Source organism: Colias croceus, chromosome 11, assembly GCF_905220415.1.
Source record: "Colias croceus chromosome 11, ilColCroc2.1".
Taxonomy (NCBI): domain Eukaryota; kingdom Metazoa; phylum Arthropoda; class Insecta; order Lepidoptera; family Pieridae; genus Colias; species Colias croceus.
The window spans coordinates 2,279,362-2,294,935 of NC_059547.1; positions in this window are offsets into that span (position 1 = coordinate 2,279,362).

The window sequence follows — 15,574 nt, forward strand, 5'->3', positions numbered from 1 at the left end:
GGTTTTTTCGTTACGGAATTTCTCGATTCGGTCCCCGCGGTCAAGGCCCACGATAGAAGCTATGCAATAGCTTAAAATATTTGAACAAGTACGTTTTTATTTTGTACATTGTAGGACATATTAATAAAATGTCGTGTTACGAGTTAGAGTGAAATAAGTATAGGAATGAAAAACCATATTGTTACCCGACGACGGCGATGCAAAAAGAGGGTTATAATAATTATGATCTGTATGTATATTGTGTATATAGATGTTCATTTGTTGAAACCTTCTCAAATAACAAACAGAAAAAAATATACCAACCGAATTGAGAACCTCCTCTTTTTTTGAAGTCGGTTAAAAATTAGGTGTCATTAGAAGCCTGTCCGCTGGTTATAGGTTGCATGACGTTACGTTACAATTTAAATACACTACAGCGCGGCCCTTTATTAAGTAAAACTTAAAAGTAAAGAATTAAAAACAAAATGTTGTGTATCGAAGCTTTCTTAGAATTTTATTTAGAAAAAATTTTAAAAACTAAAACACGCTCTAAAAGAATGAAACAAGGAAATCGTCTCCGCTGATAGAATGACCGCCGCCGAAATCAGTCCAAAACGTTATTTTACTGACTGATTTTTATAATAAAAAACGGTCTTTACCGGCAACGAGATTTGACTGTGTGTGCAATTAAAATTTTTCCAACTACTCTTATTACTAATTAGTGTAAACTGTAAATCTATATTATAATAAGAATGAATTGCTAAATGTGCTGTTGAGCGATAAACTCGAGAACGGCTCGACCAATTCGTCTACTTTTTTAAAGGAGCAATAGGGCAGAACCTTAGGCAGAACAATGTAATAATAAATCTTAAATTGTAGGTGACAAAAAGTTTGTATGGGATTACAATTCTAATTATAGGTCACCAATCACTTGCTTGAGAGAAATTGATCGCGTAAGAGATAGATTTACGCTAGGGGCAGTCGGGAAAGGCAAATTTCGTTATGAGAAATGAAGCTGATACTAAGATGTAACTTACCTTTATAATGATTATGGATTTTTAATAATTGACGGTGATATAGTAGAGCCCATGTAGAGCCAAAGCGTTTTCAACTATATAACTAGTATCGATAATCGATATTGATTAAAAATTTAACAACATGCAATGACCTATTTTATACTAGTAGACGCGGCATACGCCAACATCATTGCACTAAAAAACAGCGTAATTAATACATACCTACTTACTAACGCATTATCACCAATACAGTTGTTCTCTCTTTCACTCTCACGCACGAGACATAATACATGTCTCACTCATGTACTTCGTAATAACAACTGCCGATTAAAATATAAAAAGAACGTCCAGCCACGACGCTGAATGGTGCGTGACTAAGTGAAACTCGGGCACTTAGCTGAGTTTTTTCTTGCCAAAATAGAGAGCGGGTAACGTATTTAGCTTTTTTTATATATCATAGACAACATGTGATAATTCGATCAATATACATATTTTTTATTCAATCCCTATTCAATAAATAAGAGTGCTTTCTACTTACTCAAACTTTTTATCAATCATATCAAAAAGATCTTCTCCATTTCATTCAGAAACTTAAAATCATTGAATCAAATAATGTCTAAAAACACTTAATAACATTACACTCATACAAATACAAAAAATAACACGAGAAATAACATGACCCTATGATGCGTTTGCTAATCGAAAATACTTCGTATCTTTTTGTTTACCGTATCACGAGAGCCCGCCAAAAGCCGAAACATTTTTAAAATTTAAATATGGAATAATTGCGATGTGCTTGTGGGAAAGCATAAAATGCATACGAAAAAGTTTTTATGTAGAACTCGTTTCATTCGTGTTTCGTGAACATTTTGTTCGCTCTAAATGAAAAGGAAAATATATTGTCTAAAGCTTTTAGGTAACATGAAGCGACAACACGAAAACTACATTAAATTTTCGACACAACATTGTACAACACATAATTTAGGCGCCAAGGATTTTTGAACATAAATTCTCTACACATTAAGTTAGTTATTATCTCAGTTATTATTACGAAAGTATGAGTATACGACTGTAATTTTCATGTATGTCTAATTGTCTAACCTAAAAGCCTGGATAGCTTGTGAATATAATTAAAGTAGGGAAGTATTGTCCTAATTATATAAATATCTATAAAAATAAAACATTTAAGTAAAAATCAGTTGCTATTATTTCTATAATTTTTATGAAATTAAATTTACATAAATCCAATCACCATAGAAATAATTTTCACGTTAAAAAAAAGGAAATGAGGTTTTACGGCAACTTTATTCCGATTTTAATTTTACGTAATAACCATGGACAGATAATAAATAATTTAGTACCTAGTCTAGTTAGTAGTAAAAAAATACATTAAGTACAATTATTAATGAAAATTGGTTTCAAGCTGTGTACAGTGCCAAGTTAATTAATTTGACGAGCAATACTGTTGACTGAATTACGTTATGGTAAATTATGGGTGAAATCACTAAAAGCATGTATTCCGCCGTTTAATGCAATTTCTGTTTCATTTTAATGTACAGCGTTGTAATTAATTGAAAGTAGAGGTTCAGTGCAAATCGGTAAATAGAATTAATTATTTATATTTATGTAGTTTATTCATTTCTTTATTGTTTTTGGTTTTTGAACTTTGGTTTGTGTACCTATAACTATTCTGTAAATATTTATTAATTTTTTTTTAGGACAAACACAAGGAAAATAAATTTATATACCTTTCTATGTAGGTACATACATACAAAATTAAGTATAACATACCTAAATTAATTTTCTTTGAATATACAAACACGTTTAAGTTGAAGATTGAATAAGGTACCTACAGAGATCACGTTCCTTTTAATTGTATTTGAATTTCGAAAAACAGACCCGCGCAACATTTTTTTTTAATTACATTCAAGAGTCTATGGCCAAGTCTACCTACATATGCGAAACAAAAGTATTAGCCAAGACAGTATTATGTCGATCACGTTCCCGGAGACTCAATCAGAGCGGGATCCGATGTATCCCATCGTGATCCCGGAATCCCGTCTACGTGCCCGATAGAATTAGAAAGTTCTGGAATATTAAGAAAGTTACGAAGTCGGGATTGATATTAAATATTTCTTGAGAAATGTAATTTTTTATGATTTATATTGGAAATCCGGGATGTTCGTAATGTGCTGAATTAATGTTATTTTGATTGGGAGCCGTTTTCAAATGTGATTTGTCTATGGATATGGGAATTGAATGATTTTACACGTCGGAATATATTTGATACTAGCCTCCGCCCGCGACTCCGTCCGCGCGGATGTCGGTTTTCGCGTGGATGGTTATCCATTTTGAGTAACTCTGACAATGACATCTTATAAATATCTATTGTAACCAAATACGGCTAGGCCTATGATAATACGCAACGTGTGTTCGCGGTTCTACAGAACAACGTCTATGGATAAAACTGAAAAATTAAGATTAATTTTTTTTCTACGTATTTTTCCAGGATAAAAAGTATCCTATTTTACGCCCAGGATAATAAGGTATAATTATACCAAGTTTCATCGAAATCGAACCGGTAGTTTTCACGTGATGCCTTCACATACAGACAGACAGACAGACAAAAATTTTTTTAATCACATATTTGGGTTTGGTATCGATCCAGTAACACTCCCTGCTATTTATTTTTTCAATATTTTCAATGTACAGAATTGACTCTTCTACAGATTTATTATATGTAGGTATAGATTATGATTATCTATATCTATACGCTAAGAAAAATTTGATTTGTTTTAAATATAATTTTGAATTGATTAGTCCACGGAATGTTTTTCTTATGTATCTACGATTTTTTTCAATTATTTGTATTTAATATAGTTGCCCCTATAGCTTTTTTGGTTTTAAAATATTTTTTTTAAAGAAGTATAACGTAAATGTAGAATGGTATCTTTATTGCATTTCTAACAAATAAGGTAAAATTGAACACAATAATTTGTTAACTAGCATAACTAAAATACATATAAAATACAATTTAAATCAGGAAAAATCCTCCATAAATATATACACAAGAGAGAGAGAACGACCGCACATTCATAAATATAGATTCGTATCAGACGAAACTGAATTTCCAATGCTTTGTATTTTCATTGAGAATTTATGAATTTCTCTATTTAAATAAAATGGAGTGTCTATTAATTTTCAGTTGTCAATACGGTAAAACATTAAAAGATATAAAATAGCGTTGTAAAGACTGCAATGTTACTAGTGTTTCTGAGTTTTTGATGTTAATAATGTAGCTTATGAGTTATTCAAATGATTATTAAAACTTAATCCCTCTCGATAATAAGAAATATAAGAATACAGCTCTACCTAGAACTTAGGTGGTAAGGCTAGTAGGCTTTATTCAATTTTTTATAAAAATAAGAGTAATGACAAACTCTTTTATTATGTCACAACCTATTGATAACATTCCACTCAATCCTTCTTGACGATATCCTCTCAACTTTCTATTTAGAGCGTCACTTCATTCATTCAAAACACACCTTTGTATTTTAAAGAAGAGAATCCTAAATTAAATTAAGTCTGCTCTCAGTTGAACATACTTTGCAATTAGTGTGTAGCTGACTTCACTTGTTATAGTTGTTACAACTGGATTAAGGAACCTGGAAACAATCGAGGTATGAACGTTTCAAAGAGTAAAGAGTTAGATTAATATCATAAGGTTAGTAAGAAATATCTGGAAAAAACAGCTCTACATGCCACCGTGTAGGACATGGCTCATTATTGAAAAATTGAATGTCTAATCTATCGTTATTTAGAACACACTCATCGTAATACGTTAAAATCTTGATTACTGAATGATTGAAAAATTATTCATTGCACACTATTAAAATATAGAGGGCATGACATGTGCAGAGGTCGGTCTTATGTAAGCAATTTCTGCTAGACAACCCGAAAGACAGAAGGATTACATTTATTGTGGTGGTGCATTACAATTTTATTTTATTTTTCCACTTATTGATATCCGCACACATATAATAAGGGGTTCTTTAAAAATTAAAAGCAATAAGGAACACGTGTGAGGATAGATATTGTAAGGCGAGCGGTATTTTTCACGAAGCCATTCCCTATTGAGGGAGCAAATGAGGAGTCGTAAAGTATATTTCTCTTTCAATATCGACAATTCTACGTGGAATATCAATGGAATATAGTTCACTATCGTATATAAAACGTAAATATTTTTATTGCGACGCCATAACGTATACGACGGTATAAAATTATTATTTAATGTATCAATATTCGATTCTAATTCACAGCTTGTACCCGTGGGAGAGACCCGTCTGTCATACATGAATAATGTTCGTTTTACGATAAGTAACGTGGATGAATTGAAGTCCTAAATGGATCGATAATATGACGCAAATTGCAATTTAATACCGGCCTTTAGCTTTTAGGATATAATAAGTGAAAATTTTATCATCTGCACGTATAAGTTTACATATTTATAAAGGATGTTGTAGCTCTATTTTATTTTTATTTAATTTTATTTAATTATTTATTGCACACACAAAAGAAATAGCGACACATAAATTACAGATAAAAGGAAAATAATGTGTACAAACGGTGGCCTTATCGCTAGGTAGCGATCTCCTCCAGGCCACCGTATGTAATATATGTAAGGAGAGACGTTAAAAGGAGGTGGCTGAGCAAAAAATAAGGCTTTAGGAAAAAAGAAAATATAATTATAAATATTTAATAAGAATATATTATAGAGAACTAATATATAGTACTAGGTATATAACAAATAAGAAAATAAGATTTTATTATAACACTAGCTGTGCCGCGCGGTTTCACCCGCATTGCTCCGCTTCTTTCCGTTGGTCATGGCGTGATGATATATAGCCGTCCTCGATAAATGGGCTATCTAACACCGAAAGAATTTTTCAAATCGGACCAGTAGTTCCTGAGATTAGCGCGTTCAAACAAACTCTTCAGATTAATAATATTAGTATAGATTGTAATCAGGCAATCCTTTTTAAGCACAAAATGAACTTGTTGGAGTTCCTGCTGTCTCTTAAAAATCACCACAAACATTTATCATTTATATGAAAAAACCATAACAGACCTATATACAGATATCTTTTCATATTTATCACAAAAAAAAAATAAGAAGTTCTTTTAATAGTGCAAAGCTGAAACATTGAATGTTTTATATAATATTATCTATATTTCGTATAAAGAGTGATATGCATCAGATTTCAACTTTTTGTTACAAAACTTTTGCCTGGAAATTTCATTCGTAACATTTATGAAGCAGAATTTATTTTAAAATAACCAATACTATTTTATGTTATTTTTCATTTATAGTTACAGTATTAGTTGATGCGAAATATTTGCATACACCTCACGAGGGAATGCATTTTCTGAAATAGCTAGTGCGGAATATATGACAATTTTTTATCAACTTTCATAGAAGTACCTAGTTACCTATTAAACAGTATCTAGTGGGAAATGTAATTAATAACTTTCGTTTTTATAATATTGAGAATCAAAATGGAATTTGCACGACAGTTCATCATGACATCATGATCATCATGATTATAGAGTTAAGATACAAAGAATAATAACATTCAACTATTAAACTTAACAAACGACAAACTTAACAAAATCACGGAATAACAATAATAAATAAATAATAATAAAAATCTTTATTTTGCCAAAAACAATGCGCTCAGCGCTATCTTTAAAATACAGGGTGTCTCAATAGAAAGTTTATTTTTTGTGGATGAATAAAAAAAAAGTAAGCGGTGTATTGAAAAAATGTTTATTAATTATTAAAGTGCATAATATGGGAATTTATTTCTTAAAAATAATATCGTCCAAATGCAGTCCATTGCGTTCACGGCACTCATTTAATCGAACACTAAAATTATTTATGACAGCTCGGCAGGTAGACATAGTGATGGCTGCCATTTCGTGTCGGATATTTTCTTTTAAATGCTCTAGAGAAGTTGGTTTTTTGGCATACACTTTATATTTAAGATACCCCCACAAGAAATTATCAAGAATAGAAATTAGCGAGGAATTATTGGCCCTTACTTTTTCGAAGACGAAAGGGGGCGTGCAGTTACAGTAAATTCAGAGCGATGGTAGACGAGTTTTTAGTGCCTGTACTGCAAAACTTTCCTGGCTACCAGCTACATTGTTTAAAATAGTATTCAATTTGTATATATCAAAAACAGACCACACGTCAACTATTCCGTTTAAATGTTATTTTGCCTGGCAACATTTTTGCTTGCGCGGCAACCCGGTGTCAGCGGCAGGGTAAAATTAAATCCGACTGGGGCTCACACTTATTAAAATCTGCCCGAAAAACTGCTCTTTACTTCACAATGGGTAATCTAGCTGGCAAAAGCCGCAATGTGAATAGGGGTTAAGTTATAGACGACGAATTTTATCATATTTTTTAAACAATTTTTTTTCTTAAATATGAAAAACAATCCTACCTACAATCTTCCGTAATACCTACTCTTATAGGTACTCGTAGGTACTGTTCAATGTTCATATAGTTCATGGACCATGGTTATGAAATACTGAAAAATAGAGATAATTCCTCTACATTTTGCGTTTGAGATTAATGTGTGTAAGTTATTTTTATGAAATGATGTTCTTATGGATTTTGCATCTTTGGCTACATCGTAGTGTTTAATAGACACAATCTTCGTGAAAAAACTACAGACTAACAGCTGACTGCTTTATTATAAACTAGTGGTCCGCCCCGGCTTCGCTCGTGGTACATATTTCGCAATAAAAGGTAGCCTATGTCCTTTCTCGGGTATCAAAATATCTCCATACCAAATTTCATGCAAATTGGTTCAGTGGTTTAGGCGTGATTGAGTAACAGACAGACAGACAGACAGAGTTACTTTCGCATTTATAATATTAGTATGGATTTGAATTTTGAATTAAGTTTCCCTCAACTATTTCTCTGGTATACTACGAAATAGAAGAACATTATTGTAATTCACCAGAATTTCAAACGCGATTTCGATAATATTTGAAGGTAAATTCAATAATTATGAAGGTGATTAAATACTGATAATGGAATAATTTATTATCTAGCTTTATGTAACTTTATAAAAACCGTGGTAAATTTTAAATTCTTTTAAAATGTTGTTATCCTGTTAAAATAATTAAAGTTTATATGTCTGTTACCTTTACCTACATTTAGGTACGCTATTAAACTTGACTTTTACAAAAATAAAACTCGATAGAACTGAATTAGGTAATAATATGAAGCGCTCACACCCTTTGTCGCTCCATCGCTGCTTGAATTTTAACTGAAACGTATCTTATCTGGTCCTACTGAAGAAAATTAAGGAATTCTGAGCAGAGATAAAGCTCTAATAACTGTTACTATAAATAAATAAATAATTTATTAACACCATTATTTGTTACAAATATTTAATGAACCAGGCTCCTAATATAGTTTTAAACTGTTTTTCAGGAGACTGGTTTGACACATTAAGGGCTGATTTTTCAATCCTTGGTTAAAACTTATTCATCGAATAACGTATTAAACTACCATTTCAAAAATGTATTCTAATTGTCCGTATTTGACAGTTTACAGGTTACATTTTTAAAATGTTCGATAATGGACGGATAAATTTTAACCAGTGATTGAAAAATCGGCCCTAAGTTATATTACACTGTTACAATAGCGTATACACGTACCTAGGACATAATTTATAAACTATGGCTTCAAGGATTCTGCTACATCTTATAAATTAAGCTACCTGTAAACCAGCATTAATACTAAGCGTTATTAAATTAATTTCGGAATGTGTCGCGTGAATCGGGATGTAAAATACGCGCCTGTTTCAGAATATCGTGTTCTATGAGTATGAGAATTATTATTATCCGCGCCATCTTGATTCACAGCTGTCGAGTTTTAGATAACATGATGCTTATCTCATTTTGTTGTTTAAATATGGATACATATATAGATAGATTATAGATATGTTGTTTAATTCTTTAGTGGTTAAGGGATTGATGAATTTGTGAGGAAATTATCTGGTATGAATGGATGAACAGATTTATTTTTCGTCGATATTAGTCATGAGAAGTATGTACAGAATAAATTAAATAAAACGAGTTAATTAATAGTGACCAATAATGAGAGCCCGCTATATTTGTAATAATGATACAGCACATAAGCGCGATACCTATGATATATAAAAAAGCTAGATACGTTACCCGCTCTCTATTTTGGCAAGAAAAAACTCAGGTAAGTGCCCGAGTTTCACTTAGTCACGCACCATTCAGCGTCGTGGCTGGACGTTCTTTTTATATTTTAATCGGCAGTTGTTATTACGAAGTTCATGAGTGAGACATGTATTATGTCTCGTGCGTGAGAGTGAAAGAGAGAACAACTGTATTGGTGATAATGCGTTAGTAAGTAGGTATGTATTAATTACGCTGTTTTTTAGTGCAATGATGTTGGCGTATGCCGCGTCTACTAGTATAATAGGTCATTGCGCGATACGTCTTTTTTATTTAAATCAAATAAGTATCTATAATTCTTAAGAAACCAAATCTGACCACGTGAAAATTGAAAATGTTAACTAGTGCAAATAGTTGAATACTAGAAAATTACATGGTTCTGATTTTCAGAATTACCGTCTTCAATCTCTCTAACTCAGAAAATATCAAAAAAATCAAGCCTACTTTTAGGACCTGTGTGAAAGTTTTCCTAAGTAACTCATTCAGTCAATTAAACTTCCATTAGGCTGTTCCAAGTACCATTCATACAATGGGTATTCTGGCAAGCAAAACTTTCGCGAAGGGAACCTCAAAGCAAATAATTCGTTTGATTATAACAAGGAGCTCAACCTAAATTTTTAAGTTCTAATCATTTTTCAAGTTTGCTTAGGCGTAGAAACAGATGAGTGGCCATTAAATTAATCCCCTAAGTTTGTTTGAAATATTGCTTTGAAATTTGGGAGTATTGGCTGGGTTAAGTGGAGGTTTTACTTATTCACACAAGAACAACGAGATTGTAGGCATTTCAATTTTCTAAAGATTTATTTCGAGCGTGTAATAATATGTCGTTTTTGTGCGTTTATTTTATACGGAGTTGGTCGAGTACGAATAATTTTTAATTCATAATATACTAAACTAATGCCATCTTTAAAAGTATAATAATATGTGTGGATTTGTTTGCTATTAGTGTAATGGTTCCATAGGATAGGCAATATGCAAAATTTTTGACGTCATAATTTTCTAGAAATAATAAAGAATTAATTATTATCATAATTTTATAGTGCCTAATTACGGGATTATGTTTTGACTATTTAAAGGAGCATATGGTCATAATCTTAAATTTTATGCCTACGACATAATCTGGAAGAGCGCTTTAATGGTCCGAACATTTCGTCGTGAAATGACTCCACATTAATATAGGGAAGCGTTAATTTCCTTACCTTTCCATCACATATATACATTATCATGAAAAAACTATCTATTATTGAACAACTATAAAAATAACCTAACCTTTATCCGTTGCGGACTACTGAATATTAGTCTTCATAGTCGTCCTCTGTCTTCCTTAATCCTTAATCTTAGTATCACAGTAGCCTATATACTTGTATAGGTATGTTCAAAGGGTAAATCTTACTTCATTTATCACTCGCCTTACCAAAATTAGTCACGTAAGCCCAACAGGGCCATGAAAGAGCCCGTTTCTTGGCGTTTATAATTTGATTGTCAACCAGACATGCTTTCATAATTAGCTTCGTAGAAATAAAAGAAATTCGCTGAATTTACAGGCGCTGTACTCCGCATTTGGAATCATCTCGTCAAGTTTTGTTACGTTTTATAGTTATTCGTTCGTTTTAGAATAAAAATGTGGGTGTTTGTATGTGTTTTATAGATCCTTTAATGTAAAGTGATACGTAAATGTGAGATATTATAGCACTTATTTCTTAGGATGATAGAGGTTAAAATTATAGTGATGTATTTTTATTTATTCTTAGCTTAGATATATAAAAATAACAACATTGTTCTAAATACTCTATCACCATTAAAGTTTTCTCGGATATTATTATCGTACCTTACTTATAAGAAACATTACAAGAAGCATACAAGCAAATTTCAATATCACCTCGATTCTCATAACTGCTTAGCCAAATCCATACTAATATTATAAATTCGAAAGGAAATCTGTTTGTCTGTCTGTTACTCAATCACGCCTAAACTACTGAACCAATTTTCATGAAATTTGTTATGGAGATATTTTGATACTCGAGAAAGGACATTTATCTAGGTTACTTTTTATCCCTTGAAAATGACGCAATCTCAGAAATCCCACGAGAACGGGAACTATGCGAGTTTTTCTTTGACTGCGCGGGTGAAGCCGCGGGCGGGAACCTAGTAATTCATTACAATTTGTTCCTATTATTCCTGATAAATAATGACGTTCAATATAGAACTTTCCTTTTTTATCCAAGGTTCCGAGAAACCATGCTGGAACAAGAGAATCGACTAGTTTATTAATTAGTTATTCAAAATCAAGTTAAAAAGCCTTACAAAAATAAATAAATTAATATTCTACGTAATTCGAACTTTAAGAAGAATTACTTTATTTAGGTTTCTCGGAACTTTTGTCTTGAAGGCTGTTAATAAGATGATAAAATAGAAAAGCTTTATTTTAATAAAAATCCGAAAATAACATTACATGTTTTATTTATGAATTTTCTTTAAAACCATACTTTAAGTCTCTATGTCTGTTTGTCACGCTTGAACACGGGAGCGGATTTAGATGGATAATCTTGTTAAATAGATTGATAAAACTTTTGAGAAGGATAAGCGAGCAATTAAACTTTAAATTGTATGGAGAAAGATTGTCGCATGACAACGTGAAGTAATCCTTACTAAAACATATTATAAATGCGAAAGTATGTTTTATTGTTTTTATCTCCTTTACGCCGCAACAGCGTGATTGATAGTATGGTTTTGTGTCGAAGCAAGATTGTAACATAGACTAAGATGATATATCTCGTTTCCATAGGAATTTCCTTTGACTTGAAAAATTATTTCACTGTAAATTAGCCCAATTATCTAGGCGAAGCAATACGGGGTAATCCTTGGGGTATAGTTAGTGTTACATTTACGGAGTTATTACAACAGAGAAGTTGACCTTCACACCACTTTAAGGAAGAAAAGGTTAATCCGAATTACACCATAAGAGGTTTCTCATGTTCCACCTGAGTGGAAACATTAGGGCGGCTCCACATTGGTGGCGTGAAGCTCCGTGAACAGGGGCGAACGAACGTGAATGTTGACGGTTTTGCGAATTTAGAAATTATAGATTTAATCGGATATTAAACGCGATTTATTGATAATATTAAATACTGTGTAAAACGTCGAAATCATAATAATGTAATGAATAAATCGCATTTAAAATCCGTTACAATATTTAATTTCTAAATACTCGATTTTGCGTTGTTCACGCGCTTTCGCGCATTTCCCGGACCCAAGTCGCGTAAGTTACAACCTAATGTGTAGTGTCTACCCTGTGACAAAAGATTCGCGGACCCGTGCCGTAATAACCTAAAAAAAAAGAAAGGAAATAAAAATAGTAACATAGCGATTTTGGCACATGGAATTTCACGAACGATTGCGAGCATTCTATTAATGTGGAGGATAAGATTTATGCCGTGAAATGGAATGGAAAGCGACGTGAATTCGCACGTGAATTCATGGCGCTAATGTGGAGCCGCCATTAGAGTTATTTAACGCGCACAATTATTTACGTGAAAGCCTTTTATTGTTAACTCCGAGCCTAATTAAATATTATTCACTTACTTCCAAAATGGTGCTAAATGAGCGACAAGCATCCTCTTTTAAGTAGACTTTTGTCTTTTAATTAATTTTATTGTTAATGAGTATTGTTTTGTGGTTTTACGGCAGTATTTATAAGTGAAGATTGTAATTATTATGTATTATCAGATTATTTAGTACCACGTAATAATCTATATAATATACTATTAGTACCCACCTTTCAGATGGACTTTTAGCTGATCAAAATATTAATCTCAATTCTCATAACATAATAATTGTTTATTTAATAATATGATTTCTAAAGTAAAGTTTAAGTATTATAATATGTAAATTGGCCTTAATACATGCATAATATCATGTCACAACAGCATAAATGAGTTAAGCTACAAAGAGAGCAACGGGATTAAATAATGTCAGGGACGAGTTAATATTAAATTTTAATGTATGAAGAATGTTTTTGCGTCTAATTTTAATATCATTACGATAAACGAGATTAGAATTTAGAAAGATACAAATAAATATGAGTGGAAAAAAAATACACGTCATGATTATTGGATCCTTTATATTTCTTCACTGGCATATTATTTAATTTTCATAGAAACTGCGTGTGTCGACGTTTATAACTTACGTAAAAATATTTTTCACAATAACAGTTTTGTGTCCAATTTCCCTTTTAATTGAGGCAATTACGGGGTGGGGTAACTCTGGGTATAAATATAATTTCACGTAGCACATTCATAGAGATATCCCAAACTTAGGGTTTACGTCTTAAATTTTGAATAATACATAAGGGAGAGAGTCTAGTTGAATTGTAATAATTATTCTCTTTGAAACGTTGTTGGGAATTCAACCGCGAATTAACACTTCAAATGAAAATTCGTTATGAATGGCCTAAGTTGGAAAGTCATTAAAGGTTTAATGTACTTAATAGCAATAGCAAGTCATGTGGAAGTTGTAAGTAAATTGTATTTGAAATAAGACATGATTGACCGTATAGCCGTTTTAGGTTTTTTTGAAGTGAAGCTTCTTTATCGGGGTTGGAAAAAAATTTGTGTTACATTTTTCGTTACGCGTGACATTTTTCCATTACGCGCCATCTTTGATTCGACGTTCTGTAAAGTTGCATATAGTAAATTATTTTTTGAAAAAATAAGGTCATAAAGAAGTTTCACTTCTTACGTGTGTACACTAGTACACGCATACATTTTTTGCAATTTAATCACTTTGTTCAATATTGTTATATACTCTTATATTGTTTATTGTACGTACATTCTACTGCTAATAAATTGAAGTATTAAATAAGTTCGTAATTATTTAATTTAACACTATTAATAAACATTATTTAATTCAATTCGAATATTTGTGTAATTTTAATGTGAAATCTTAAAAACTAAAATATGTATTCTAGAAATTATTTCACTTTAAATTTTACTGAGTTATTAGATAGTCATACAAAAGACTTGAAAATCCATTATTTTAGAAAAGTACAAAGTTGGAAATAAAATGAGTTAAGCTACAAAGAGAGCAACGGGATTAAATAATGTCAGGGACGAGTTAATATTAAATTTTAATGTATGAAGAATGTTTTTGCGTCTAATTTTAATATCATTACGATAAACGAGATTAGAATTTAGAAAGATACAAATAAATATGAGTGGAGAAAAAATACACGTCATGATTATTGGATCCTTTATATTTCTTCACTGGCATATTATTTAATTTTCATAGAAACTGCGTGTGTCGACGTTTATAACTTACGTAAAAATATTTTTCACAATAACAGTTTTGTGTCCAATTTCCCTTTTAATTGAGGCAATTACGGGGTGGGGTAACTCTGGGTTCTGTAGACATCGTAGCAGTATCGTAGCACATCGTAGCAGTATCGTAGCTCATCATAGCAGTATCGTAGCTGTATCGAAAAAGAAAACGTATATTACACCATTTGTAATGGATTTGAGTTTCAAACAAAACCCTTTACACTTGTCGCATATACTCATATACATGAAACATTTGTATGATAATATGTAATGTAAAAACCAAATTAAATCTAAAATGGTGCCAATGCGACTCTCGAAAACCTCCTTCTTTGTTAAAATAACTAAGAGAAGCTTCGAGAACTGAAATGAATGTAGTATGATGCATGGAACTCATACATTACGGATTTTAATATACCAACAGATTTCACAGAAGTACGGTTTGTTAATTAAATGAGAGACAAAACGGTATTTTCCTAGTACGTTGGAAGCGAGTCAATCAAAGGAAGAGGGTGCAGGATTGCTACGTACGAAAATAAGTTTTTGAATGATATATGATGTTTTCGCAGCTTAGGATATGAACACAATGTGTTTTTGTTTTGAGAGAATATGTTAATAGCTTATCTATGAATATTAAAAGATAATACTAACAGGAACTTTTTCTATGCAAATCATTTGTCGCCCACAAAAGTCATTTCACAATTTGATTCTTTATTTGTATTCGAAAATAAATTTTATTGGTTATATTAAAGATGTTATTATATTATTAATCATTTCATTGCTTTTTCAATTTCATGTTAACCGAACCTAAAAGATAAATTATATCCCAAAACTTTTATTTGATCGCCTACAGCTAAATAAAATTTGGCAAACATATTTTAACGTAAGATAAGAAGATAAGTAGATGTCGTTATATTTTAATAAGAGTAGAAGTAATATTATTATTTTATTGAACCACCTACATTATATTATAATTGTATT